Below are 14,639 nucleotides of genomic sequence, written 5' to 3' on the forward strand. Positions count from 1 at the left end.
GTTGTTGAATCCTCCGACATGACCGTATCTGTCGTATATGAAGCGCGGATTACAAAAACCTACGGCCAGATCTGGGTTATGGACCATCCTGGGTATTTTTAACGAATCTAAAAACCGATGCATAGTGACAACTCTTGGAGCAACCAGGTATTTTTGCCTCAACGGAACATCAGCATTTCCGATGTACCCGGCTATTTCCTCCAAAGTCAGAGTGAGTTCGAAATCGGAGAAGTGGAAGACATTGTGTGCCGGGTCCCAGCAGGTGACCAAAGCTCTTATGATATCCCCCCGAGGTTGGATTTCCAATAAACTCGTAAGACCTTTTAGATATTTCTTGACCTCATCTTGCCCTTCACCACCTAAATCATCCCACCATAGCCGTAACTTGAAAGGGATTTTAATCATTATTGAAAAGGTTCATTTTGCATCGTGCTCATCCTGCACATTTATTGAGGTGATTAAGAAATAAAATTTATTTGACTCAACAAATTGACTATTTTTTAATTTTTCACAGCTTAAAAGGAAGATTCGGTTCCGCACACGGCTTTTCAGCACTTCGGGAACAAAGATTTTAAAGTTGGGTGAGTCAACGGGTCAAAAATCCAAAAATGACTACAAGTGGCCATTTATGTAAAGTCAGCTTTCCGGTGTCCCTTTCGGGAACATTCGGCTATTTTTGCCAAAAACGGCATCACCCGACTTATTTATGTTGACAATTAAAATTTGACATTTTTTGGCTATTTTTGTAAAAGGGGAGGTTGGACCCAATGAGGGTTGCCTACGTATCCTGCACCCTATGAGAATCAAACCGGCGTAGCTCGGGTAGATAAAACAAACTTCTTTTTGAAATTAAGACTCTTTTCAATGGCAAATAAAACCATTTTTCATAAACAAAACCCCTTTTTTTTTTTCATTTTCTCAAAAATTCGACAGAGTTTCGACGCTATTTGGACATTGATGATTTTTTCAAAACAGGCGATTAGATACATCTATCCCTCTTTCCTCAGAGTATTCAAGAGTCGGTCAGCATGTAAGTCCGAAACAACAAATGCACAGGTAGCAAGTTGGATGCATCAGGATGGTCTTTTGTCACTTTGGTACACCTGTCCTAGACAGACCCAACCCCTGTGTTGAGCCTCCAAAGTTAAATGCACGTGATGCAAACAAACGTTCCTACTAGGGATCCGGCATGCAGCTGAGTTATTCTAGGTTCATAAGTTGGGTATTTGTTCTAGACTGTGCAGCCGAGCGGACAACTCGAGTCGAGGAGGGGGCTACGTACCGTGAACCAAAAGGCCATCCAGCTTAGTAACTTGTCCGGCCTCTTTCTTATTTCAGGTATGACACTAACAGAATAGGGAGTCTCGACCAACAAGCTCATCCCCGGAGGTAAGAAGAGAAGGGTTTCGGCAGAGTTTATATACAGTTCAGATAATATCAAAGCAGTAAAATCAGCATTTAGTACATTAGGCCCAAACATGTAACAAAATCAAATAAAGCCAAATATAACAATTTATCTAAGCTCGAATTCTGAACCCTGAACCAGAGATTCTGGGTTCGGTTCCCCAGTAGAGTCGCCAGAGCTGTCACGCCTTCTTTTTCACCTACACCCCCGTGAAGGGACGTAAAGGGAATTTTTCCAATTAAAGTACAATCGAAACGGGATTTATTATTTAATTCAGAGTCGCCACTTAGGAGATTTATGGTGTCCCAAGTCACCGGTTGAATCCCGAATCGAGGAAAAGATTAACTTTGTATTACAGTGTTCGAAAAAAAAATCTGGGTAAGGAATTCTATTAACCCGGGAGAAGGTGTTAGGCATTCCCGAGTTCCGTCGTTCTAGCACGGTCGCTCAACTGTCATATTCGGCTTATTTATCTGATTTTAATTCATATTAAACCTATGTGAAAATTTAAACTTTTTACCGCTTTTATTATTGTTATTTTTTTTCAACGAGAATTGCAACGTCGTGAAAACGCATCTCGAACCACGTCACATCAATGCACTTGTGGTTGTTGACACATCTCGACTCCGTTGAGATTTGGATTTGGGTCACATAAGTGTGCACCCGAGTTTAAGAAAGTAAATTATTAAAGGCGCGCCTAAAGCGACTAGCGTATCATTATTTTGGGTAAGGCCGTGAAATTTTGCTATACGGCCCATCCCAAAGTCTAAGTAATTTTACCAACACATATAGAGGGCCTCGCAGCTTGTGTATTTTTGTTTGTCGAGGCTCGTCTCACTCATTATTTTTAAAAGAATTTACAACATCGTGGAAATACATCTCGAACCACATCACAATCAATGTACCCGTGATTAGAGAACTTTGTTGAGATTTGGATTTGGGTCACATAAATGTGCACCCGGGTTTAAGAAGGTAATGTTATTAAAGTACGCGCCTAAAGTGACTAACGCGTGATTATTTTGGGGAAGACCGTGAAATTCGCTAAACGGCTCGCCTCGGAATCTAAGTATTTCAAATATACATTTGATGAGGGCCCCGCGACTTATATGTTCTATTTAGCGAGGCTCGTCTAATTTCATTTATAGGTCCATCCTAAAGTGAACTAAGATTTTCTAATTAATTTGACTCTAAAAATGAGGGAAAATCCTAATCGATTTTGTCAAGGGCCTAAAACAATAATTGTAAACCAAATATGTCTCAGGGCTCAAGGATAAGCTCGAAAAATGTGAATTGGCACAACCAAAAGCCGGCCCAACGTAGTCTTTGGCCCAGGCCCATGCGAGTATACCAATAAGGTAAAACCGGGGCCATTCGTTAAAGCGCTAAATCTCAGATGGCCTGGAATTAGGCTGACCACTAGACCGACGCAACTTCAGTTGAATCAAATCAAGTACCCATCGAAATTACTGCGTCCTTTTACTCAAATGAACAAAACATGGTTTGAAGATTAGATTATTTTAACTACTGGTCTGTTTTTACTAAAGGTAAAAGAGCAAATTAAGAGGTAGCTTTGAGTTCGACAACAAGATTGCATATCAAGCCTTCAAGGATTAGACTATTGGTCATATACTTCTACCAACTCTAGTTAACACCTATATATTAAGAACTAATCTGCATGATATGAGATACTACAATACAATACATGCTCAACTGGACATCAAACTCGATTTCAAATCCAACTTTTTCCGACTTTTCTTTTTAAACATAAATGAACACTGAACTACACATACACCCATTGTACTGAATTGCAGTTAGATAGTCACGAATTTGAATTGGTTCGAAGCAGTTCAAAGGCAGTTTATTACAAGCTGTAGATTCATCCATTCCAAATTACTTAAACAAACAGTCCTAATTACAATTCAAACCATTACATTCAATTATAAGGAAGATATAGTAGCTACTGAAGTTTTCCAATGAAGTTAGGTTTCCATTTCATTTTATTTCAGCCGAACTCTACATGATGTGGAGATTCAACATGTACCTGGATTGGAAAACAGGACAAGAAGAAGGAGAAGTCAGCAGCAGGTAAGCAGAAGACAATACAGCAGCAATGGGATTCATAACAGCTCCAAAAACCAGTTTTAAAACCAGAATAACACTCAACCACAACCCAGAATGAGTTTGTCAACCAACATCAATACAGACACCCAAAACAGAACAAACTGAGCTCGGATAATTCATAAACAGAATCAATAGACTGCCAAATAGATTCAACAATCAAAAGGGGCAAGAACCAGTGCTTGGAATCTAAATTCTGCCTAGAACTCAATGGAACAGTATCCTTTCTCTTAAACTCTCTCTTAGAACTGATTCAAGACTCAAAAATGTTCTCTCAGATTGACTTTTCCTCTCTTTGGGTCTCTCCTCTAATTTTCAGAATCTTTTCTTTCTAAAGTTCGCCTCAAAGAAAGCCAGACCAGACCAAAAAGGGTCGAAAGAGAAACTGATTTTCTGCTCTCCAAAAACCAGCCCCTATACTGTGTAAAACTCACCACCCCTTTGTCTAAAAATGACTCTATATATAACCCCCCAAAACAGGCCTGCCCCCTCAACTCTCAAAAGCACTTTAGGCAGAATTTTTAAACTAATTCTGCCCATCATCTCTCAAACCCCACTATATTATGTTTTCCCTCCTTTTAATTCATTTGTTCCCTACTACCCTTGTCTTTTCTTTATTTAAATTCAAATAGGTATGGGCACCTATTTCTTAATCCATTTCCTTTAAACCTTCCCCCCACCATTATGTTTTGTTCCCCATTAGCACTAAACAATTGCATTAGTTTAATGGTACTTTAGTACCCTACTGTCAGCCCACTTAAACTAGCCATTTTTTAAACTTTTCAATTCCCAAATTACCCTCCTAAAGCCCTTAAAATTACTGTCCTACCTAATCCCTTTAATTGGTAACAACCCCAAATAGCTATAACCAATTCAAACTATCAGATTCCTAACAACTGACTCCTAACTCAACTGGACAGATTACAAAACTTCAGATTTTGAAAAACCAATAGACTCACTGATAACCAACTAGACAAGTAATCAACAGCATGAATTGCAAACAAAGGGAATCACACACTATAGAATAAGTTTTAATTCACAACAATTGGCTAAACCCAACTACTATCAATATGTGACTACAATTAGAGATGAGGTAAAGCAAGCGTCATGAAATGAAACCTGATTAATAACACGAGTCTAGGCTCAGACAATCATGAACCATTTTCTAAGCATTAGGTCTATTGTACAGGATAACATTACTGATTAAGGGATCACAATGACAACATAATTGGTAGCCTGAACTTGAACAAACTAAACAGACACAAATTAAACCAGTTCTTGACAAATTCAACTCGCAAACTGACCCAAGTTCGGACCTTAGACTACTGACCATGATTTAAACGGGAAATTCATGCCAATTTATAGAAGGGGAAGAGACAAAGTAAACAAACGGAACTGCAAGAGTGAACAACCAAAACTGGGTGTAAAAGACTTACCCGAATCACAACTCGATAAAAAAAACTCGAGGCTCTTCCCATTTTCAAGTCGAGACGGAACTTTAACCATGTGTTTTCGAAGGAAAATAGCATGGCTAAAGTCAGTCCCTGGCTCAAAATTCATGGAACCTGGCCTGCCTAACTTCGATCTGGAATCCGAGCTACCCCATGATGATTTGAAAAGAGTCGATTAGGGATTCATGGTGAGGGGGTTCAGGAAATCACAGGGTGTGAATTTGGTGGCATTTGAACGGATTAGGGTTTGGGTTGATTCCTTTGATTTAAGATTCGAGGAGCTCGGGGGTCATTCGAAGCAAACTGAGCATGGGACTGGAACGAGGAAGTCTTGGGAAAGTTGTGGTGTGAAATTGGAGGCTTTTGGACGAGATAGGGTTCCGGCCTGATTTTTGATCTAAAATTCGAAGCGCACGGCTATGATTCGAGGGATAAGAGTTAGGGATTCAGAATGGGGAGGTCGAGGGGAATCAGTGGTGAAAAGATTGAGTCGTTTGGACCACCGGAACCACCGTGAGGCGATTTCCGGTGGGCGGTGCACGGTGGCAAGAGGCGGGGGATCTGTTTGGTCTCTGAAGCTCAGAGACGAAGAGGTGGGGGGTTTGGTTTAGGGGGCGGGTTAGGATTTAGGAATATATACCATGTGTGGAATTTAGTCCCAGCCGTTAGATCAATTAAGATCAACGGCCAGGATCAAAGAGATTAACCCATACGATGTCGTTTGGTTTAAGTTGGGGGTCGGTTTGAACCGGGGAACGGGTCGGGCCAGGGAATGGGTAAGGGAGATTGAATCTCAGCCGTTGGATCGATTTAATCTAACGGTCTTGATTAAGAGTGACCAAACGACGTCGTTTTAAGACGTCTCTGGCCAGGCCAACTGGACCTGGTTCATGGGTGATTTGGGCCTGATTTTTGCACTGAAATTGGCCCAATTTTCACTCTTTTTCCTCTTTTTTCTTTCATTTTATTTTAATTCCTTTTCAACTAAAATCCTAATTAAATTATAAAATTGTCAATTAACTAAAACATTAACTCTTAATAATAGCTATCACATGAAATTAAACACCAAATAAAGATAAAATCACACAATTCAGACATTAAACGAAAAAAATATGCAAAGTACATATTTTTTTGTGATTTTTCCAATTTGTAAAACAAACTTGATTGTTTAATTAATTCCTAAAATGTAAAATTAAATCCTAAATGCATATGCAACCCATATTTGTATTTTTCTTAATTAAAGTAGAAATAAACATGCGCAGACAAAAATACAAATGAATCACAAACAACACAAAACCATTTTATTTTGAATTTTTTGGGAGTAGTTCTCATATGGCAAAAATCACGTGCTCACACCAGGCGCCCAAAGTCTTCTTCGTGAACGTGAAGGTTGTGACGGAACGTGAAGCAGAGGGGGGAGACCCTTCACGAACGCGTCCTTCCTCTCGCGAACTCATAAGGTTGAGGGGAGGGGCCACCAAGTTGTTAAACGCGAATGCGGTCTCTTGAACGCGAACGCGAGGCTCAAGCAGTTCCTGCTTCGCAAACACGAGCCGTTGCCCGCGAATGCAAAGGCCATTGCAACCTGACCCATCCAGAACGCGAAGGGTCTGTCGCGAACGCGATGCATATTTTTGCCCAGTTATTTTAAAGACCCAAAAACATAACACTTACAGGATTTCTCAAAATTTTACAAAACTTCTTCTTCTCCAAAGCTCCTAGGCGATCTTTGAAGCACTTTTTCACCATAACCTTTTGGGTAAGTAATCTTTAACTTGTTTTCTTCATTTTCCATTAATACCCACTAGATTTCTAGGCCTAAAACATGTAATTAAGGGTAGAAATTAGGGATTTGGGTAGAATTAAGGCTTTTTGATTAATTGTGATTTAGACCTCGTTTTGGGGTCGGATTTAAAAACAAATTATATCTTCGGGCTCGTGGGTGAATGGGTAATCGGGTTTTGGTCTCGTGTTTTGACCAAGCGGGCCTAGGGTCGATTTTTGGATTTTTGGGAAGAATGATTAGAAGGCTATAATTAAACATTGGAATTGGATTGTTTAGCATTTATTGATGTTATTAAGTCAATTGTGTATAGATATGATTGAGTTGGAGCCAAATTTGAAAGGAAAAGCGGTGTTTGAGGCTTGAGTTGGCCATGGAAGTTCGAGGTAAGTGTTTGGTCTATCCTTAGCTTGAGGGATTAGGATTTGTGTCCTACTTGCTATTTGTTTCTTGTTGAGTACGATGTATAGGCATGGTGACGAGTATCTATACGTTGGTGTCAAGCATGACCGTGAGTCTTATATTGTGAATTTTCATGACTTCATTGTATTATTCATGCCTTGGTGAAGATTTCTAATTGTTGTATAAAGTTTGTGGAAAGATTTGTGACCTATGAACATTGAGGAGCGTTGGCTCAAGTTGTATAGCAAAATTGTAAAAGTATAAGTGAAAGTTGAACTTTTAGAGCATTGGCTCGAGTTGTGAAATGAGTTGTAAAGTAAAAAACTCTAGAGTATTGGCTCGAGTTGTGAAGTGAATTGTGAAATAAAAGTGAAAGAAAGAGAAAGTGTTATTAAAGTGTTCCTTTGCCGGGATATTGTTGCTTTGTTGGTTATCTCCATTGCTGGGATGTTGATATTATTGATGTTGTTCCCTTGCCGGGATTTAATTGTTTAATTGGTGTTCCCTTGCCGGGATTCCTATTATGACTTTGTTTATTCCCTTGCCCCTTTGTTTGTGATTGTTGTTTGGGTGAGGAAGAGTGTTAAAGTACAAAGGGTGATGCCGTGCATTGTTTGTTATCGTGAGGAAAGAGAGTAAAAGCATGAAGGGTGATGATGTGCCGTACGATGTACCATTCCGTGATAATTTTATTGATTATATAGTGAGGAAAGAGAGTAAAAACACAAAGGGTGATTCCATGCACATTTTTATTATATGATTGCTTTGGTGAGGACGAGAGTAAAAGCACGAAGGGTGATGCCATGCATTTGTTGATATCCGAGTTATGTTGTTTCTTTCATTACTTGTTGTTATTTGATTTTACTTTGAGGTTATTGATTCCCTTACCCTATTTGCCTTATGATTGTTGTTTGGGTAAGGAAGAGTGTAAAGCACGAAAGGTGATGCCGTGTGTTGTTTTGGTGAGAGAGTGTTAAAGAACGAATGGTGATGCCGTGTATTATCTTGGTAAGAGAGAGTAAAAGCATGAAGGGTGATGCCATGCACTTGTTTGTGATTTCCCTAATTTTATTATTGATACCCGTGTTACGGTTTCTCTACACTAAATTGCTAGCTTCCTATTGATACTTGTTGTACCCCGTAGCATGATTTCCCCTTCTGTTTTCAATTGAACGGTGGTGATCCTCATACTTATTTGTTGCTTTTCTGTTACTATTTGATGTTTCCCCGCAGCATGTTTCCCCCTCCCATACTTGACTGTATGTGATTGTTTCTTTCCGTACTTCTTTTCTGCTGTATATAGTTAAATTGTACATGTTTATTTGGTAGTCTGGTCCTAGCCTAGTCACTACTTTGCCGAGGTTAGGCTAGACACTTACCAGCACATGGGGTTGGTTGTGCTGACACTACACTCTGCACTGTGTGCAGATCCCGGAGCAGCTTACAAACAGTAGTAGGAGGGCTTCCTTCAGTCCACCTGGAGACCCAAGGTAGACCTGCAGGCATTCGTGAGCCCTAACGTCTCCCTCTATCTTTATTCCCTGTTTCATTTTCTTTCGTTCAGAAACAGTTTATTGTGTTTTCTTCAGGCCTTGTTTATAGTGACTTTTAGATAGTCTGTGACACTGTGACACCAAGTTTTGGGGTATTTGAGGTTTTAAAAGTTGTAATAGACGTAGCCTTAAGATATATAATTGTTGACTTCCGCTTATTTATTTAAAATTCCATGTTTATCATATTATCGACTTGTGTTTTTCAAAAGGAAGCAAAAATGAAAGTGTAGCAATTAGCTAAGATTTGGCTTGCCTAGCTCCCATTAGTAGGCGCCATCACGACTCCTGAGGGTGGGAAATCCGGTCGTGACAAGTTGGTATCAGAGCTCTAGGTTACATGGGTCTCACAGTTCACAGACAAGCTTAGTAGCTCTAAATTGAAACCTCTACTCTTGTCCTTTCACAAATGGCGAGGTCATGTACCGCTTCTTTAGCCGAGCAGCTGCACAGACCGGTGATAGATCAGCTACGTCTCTGAAGGCTTTGTGGAAGTTGGATAGGTTTCACCAAGCTCTTTACTACTACTTTCAGCGGTGCATCTTCTGAGGATCCTCGACATTATCTAGACAGCTGTCATGAGGTTTTCAGGAACATAGGGATAGTGGAACCAATAGGGTCGATTTTTCTACTCTTCGCTTGTCTGGATCCGCCAGGACCTATTGGAGAGATTATTGATTAGATATACCAATTAGGTCATCAGCTTCGACTTGAGAACAATTCACGCAGCTATTTCTGGAGAAGTTTCTCCCCCTCACTTAAAGAGAGGTCTATCGGAGGCAGTTTGAGCATCTCCAACAGGGTTCTATGGCTATAACTCAGTACGAGATCAGATTCATCGACTTGGCTCGTCATGCTCTTATCATACTTCCCACTGTGAGAGAGAGTGAGGAGGTTTATTAAGGGACTCGTCCAGCCCGCTCAGTTAGCTAGAGGTGTAGGTAGAGGTATTAGAAGTGGAGGTAGAGATGCTAGAGGTGGAGGTAAAGGTATTAGAGGTGGAGGTGCAGGTACTATTCTAGTTTGTTGTAAAGAAGCTTCAATTTTATTTTGCGTTGTATCTAGTCATGCCTAATTATTCTTGAGGGCCCCTGTTTATGTGTCTATGCCAATAGGTGATTCTATTGTGGTGGATCGCGTCCATTGTTCATGTATAGTGGTGATTGGAGGTCTTGAGACTCGTGTAGATTTGCTTCTTCTGGACATGGTTGATTTTGATGTCCTATTGGGGATGAACTGGTTATCACCTTACCACGCTATCCTGGACTGTCATGCCAAGACTGTGACCTTAGCTTTACCGGGTTTGCCTCGTTTAGAATGGAGAGGGACTCCTGGTCATTCTACTAGTGTTATCTCCTATGTGAAGGCTCGATGTATGGTCAAGAATGGGTGTTTGGCCTATTTGGCATATGTTCGTGATTCTAGTGTTGAGGTTCCTTCTATTGATTCTTGCCTGTTGTTCGTGAGTTTCTTGAGGTTTTCCCTTCACACCTGCCGGGTATGCCACCCGACAGGGATATTGATTTTTCCATTAATCCAACTCCAGGCACTCAGCCCATTTCTATCCCGCCGTATCTTATGGCCCCGCCGAAGTTAAAAGAGTTGAAGGAACAGTTGCAAGACTTGCTTGACAAGGGTTCCATTAGACCCAGCATTTTGCCTTGGGGTTCGCCTGTGTTGTTTGTTAAGAAAAAGGATGGTTCGATGAGAATGTGCATTGATTACCGGCAGTTGAACAAGGTTAAAATCAAGAATAAGTATCCACTGCCGAGGATTGATGATTTGTTCGATCAGCTTTCGAGTGCCAAGGTATTTTCAAAGATAGACTTGAGGCCTGGCTACATTCAGTTGAGGATTAAGGCATCCGATGTCCCTAAGACAGCTTTCCGCACTCGGTACGGGCATTATGAGTTCTTGGTTATGTCATTCGGGTTGACAAATGCCCCAACAACTTTTATGGATTTAATGAACCGAGTGTTCAGGCCTTATTTGGACTCGTTCGTAATAGTCTTCATTGATGATATTCTGATATATTCCCACAGCAGGAAGAGCACGAGCAGCATCTCAGAGTGGTTCTTCAGACTCTAAAGGATAGTCAGCTATATGCGAAGTTCTTGAAGTGTGAGTTCTGGTTGAGTTCAGTTACATTCCTAGGTCATGTTGTATCAGCAAAAGGGTATTTAGGTTTATCCGAAGAAGATTAAGGCAATCAAGAACTAGCCTAGACCAGCATCAGCTACAGAGATTTGGAGTTTCTTGGGATTGGCAGGCTACTATCATCAGTTCGTGGAGGGGTTTGCATCTATTGCAGCCCCTATGACCAGGTTGACCCAGACGGGTGCCCATTTCAGACGATCGGACGAGTGTGAGGCGAGCTTTCAGAAGCTCAAGACAACTCTGACTATGGCACCGGTATTGGTTTTGCCCATAGGTTTAGGGTCTTATACAGTTTATTGTGATGTTTCTCGCATTAGGCTTGGTGCAGTGTTGATGCAGGATGGCAAGGTCATTTCCTATGCTTCGCGAAAGTTGAAGATTCATGAGAAGAGCTATCTGGTTCATGATTTGGAGTTGGCAACCATTGTTCACGCATCGAAAATTTGGAGGCATTATCTGTATGGCGTGGCATGTGAGGCATTCACAGATTACAAGAGTCTTCAGTATTTGTTCAAGCAAAAAGAGTTGAATTTGAGGCAGAGGAGATGGTTGGAGTTGTTGAAAGATTATGATATCACTATCTTATATCATCCGGGAAAGTCCAATGTGGTGGCCGATGCGTTGAGTAGGAAGTCAGCCAGTATGGGCAGTCTTGCTTATGTTCAGGTCAGTGAGAGACATCTTGCTTTGGATGTTCAGGCTTTGTCCAATCAGTTCATAAGGTTGGATGTTTCTGAGCCCAGCCGTGTGTTAGCCTGCACAGTTGTTCGTTCTTCATTATTGGAGCATATCCGTGATCGACAGTATGATGATCCCCATTGGTGTGTCCTCAGAGACACGGTGCAGCGCGGAGGTGCCAAGCAGGTTACCTTAGATGTTGATGGAGTGTTAAGACTTCAGGGTCGAGTTTGTGTGCCTAATATGGATGGTCTTCGAGAGTTGATTTTAGAGGAGGCCCATAGTTCCCGGTACTCTATTCATCCGGGCGTCGTGAAGATGTGCCAGGATTTACGGCAGCATTATTGGTGGCGTAGAATGAAGAAGGATATTGTTGCATATGTGGCTCAGTGTTTGAATTGTCAACAGGTTAAGCATAAACATCAGAGGCCTAGTGGTTTATTTCAGAGGATTGAGCTTCCCGAGTGGAAGTGGGAGCGGATCACTATGGATTTCGTTGTTTGACTCCCACAGACTCGGAGGAAGTTCGACGCAGTATGGGTCATTGTTGATAGGCTGACCAAGTCAGCGCATTTCATTCTTGTGGCAGTCTCCTATTCATCTGAGAGGTTAGCTGAGATCTATATCCGAGACATTGTTCGTCTTCATGGTGTGCATGTGTCTATCATTTTGGATCGAGGTACGCAGTATACCTCGCGGTTTTGGAGAGCAGTTCAGCGAGAGTTGGGCACTCAGGTTGAGTTGAGCACATCATTTCATCCTCAGACGGATAGGCAGTCCAAGCGGACTATTCAGGTTTTGGAAGATATACTTCGAGCTTATGTCATTGACTTTGAAGGCTCGTGGGATCAGTTTTTGCCTTTAGCAGAGTTTGCCTACAACAACAACTACCAGTCGAGTATTCAGATGGCTCCTTATGAGGCTTTATATGGTAGGCGATGTTGATCTCCGGTTGGATGGTTTGAGTCGGGGGAGGCTCGGTTGTTGGGTACGGATCTGGTTCAGGAGGCCTTGGACAAGGTCAAGATTATTCAGGATAGGCTTAGTACAGCTCAGTCCAGGCAAAAGAGTTATGCAGACCGCAAGGTTCGAGATGTGGCTTTTATGGTTGGTGAGCGGGTATTCCTCCGAGTGTCGCCTATGAAGGGCATGATGAGGTTTGGGAAGAGGGGCAAGCTTAGCCCTAGGTTCATTGATTCGTATGAGATTCTTCACCGAGTGGGAGAGGTGGCTTATAGGCTTGCATTGTCGTCGAGCTTATCAACCGTGCATCTAGTGTTTCATGTGTCCATGCTTCGAAAGTATCACGGCGATCCATCCCACGTGTTAGATTTCATCACTGTCCAGTTGGACAAGGACTTGTCATACGAGGAGGAGCTGGTAGCCATTCTACACCGACAGGTTCGTCTGTTGAGGTCGAAGAGTTTCCTTCTGTTCGTGTCCAGTGGAGAGATCATCCCCTTAAGGCATCGACCTAGGAGTCCGAGTCCGATATGCTGAGCCGTTATCCTCATCTTTTCCTCGACTCAGGAACTTCATTTGTTTTACAATGAAATTCTGTGTTCTGAGGCCTTGAAAAATTCATTTAGGGTCACTTCGATTTGCGTGCGCAGTCCGGGTGTGTAACCGAAAAGATTAAATATGAAATTTAGTGAAAAATGATAAGTTTTGACTGTAAAATAAATAAATTTGACTTCGGTCAACATTTTGGGTAAACGGACCCGGATCCGTAATTTGATGGTCTGGAGGGTTCGTAAAAAAATATAGGACTTGGGCGTATGCCCGGAATCGAATTCTGAGGTCCCAAGACCGAGAAATGAATTTTTAAAGAAAATTATTTTCTGAAATTGTTTGAGGAAATTTGAAATGAAAATTGGTTAGAACATGTTAGTATCGGGCCCGTATTTTTGTTCTGGTACAGGTCTTATATGTGATTTAAGATGTTTCTGTGAAATTTGATGGAAAAACGGATATCATTTGACATGATTCGGACCTAAATTGCTAAAGTCGATGTTTTATGAAGTTTGAGAAAAATCCTTTGATTTTGTGGTTTGATTCATTGTTTTTGAGGTTATTTTGGCGATTTGATCGCACGGATAAGTTCGTATGATTTTGTTGAGTTAGTACGTGTGCTGGCTCGGGTGTGTTTCGGATGTGTTTCGGGATGTTTTGAGTTTAAGAGAAGTTGCATATTTTCTGCAGTCAGTGCCCAGGGATTTTACCCTTCGCGTTCGCGTGGTCCCCTTTGTGAACGCGTAAGGCAAAGATCCCAGGTGCCCAAAGTCTTCTTCGCGAACGCGAAGATTGTGACGCAAATGTGAAGCTGAGAGGGGAGACCCTTCGCGAACGCGTCCTTCCACTCGCGAACGCATAAGGTTGAGGGGAGGGGCCACCAAGTTGTTAAACGCGAACGCGGTCTCTTGAACGCGAACGCGAGGCTCAAGCAGTTCCTGCTTCGCGAACGCGAGCCTCTGTCCGCGAATGCAAAGGCCATTGCAGCCTGACCCATCGCAAACGCGATGCATATATTTGCCCAGTTATTTTAAAGACCCAAAAACAGAACACTTATGGGATTTCTCAAAATTTTACAAAACTTCTTCTTCTCCAAAGCTCCTAGGCGATCCTTGAAGCACTTTTTCACCATAACCTTTTGGGTAAGTAATCTTTAACTTGTTTTCTTCATTTTCCATTAATATCCACTAAATTTCTAGGCCTAAAACATGTAATTAAGGGTAGAAATTAAGGATTTGGGTAGAATTATGGTTTTTTGATTAATTATGATTTAGACCTCGTTTTGGGGTTGGATTTAAAAACAAATTATATATCCGGGCTCGTGGGTGAATGGATAATCGGGTTTTGATCCGAACCTCGTATTTTGACCAAGCGGGCCCGGGGTGGATTTTTGAGAAGAATGATTAGAAGGCTATAATTAAATATTGGAATTGGATTGTTTAGCATTTATTGATGTTATTAAGTCAATTGTGTATAGATACGATTGTGTTGGAGCCAAATTTGAAAGGAAAAGCGGTGTTTGAGGCTTGAGTTGGCCATGGAAGTTCGAGGTAAGTGTTTGGTCTATCCTTAGCTTGAGGGAT

Source organism: Nicotiana tabacum, chromosome 5 (genome assembly GCF_000715075.1).
Source record: "Nicotiana tabacum cultivar K326 chromosome 5, ASM71507v2, whole genome shotgun sequence".
Taxonomy (NCBI): Eukaryota; Viridiplantae; Streptophyta; class Magnoliopsida; order Solanales; family Solanaceae; genus Nicotiana; species Nicotiana tabacum.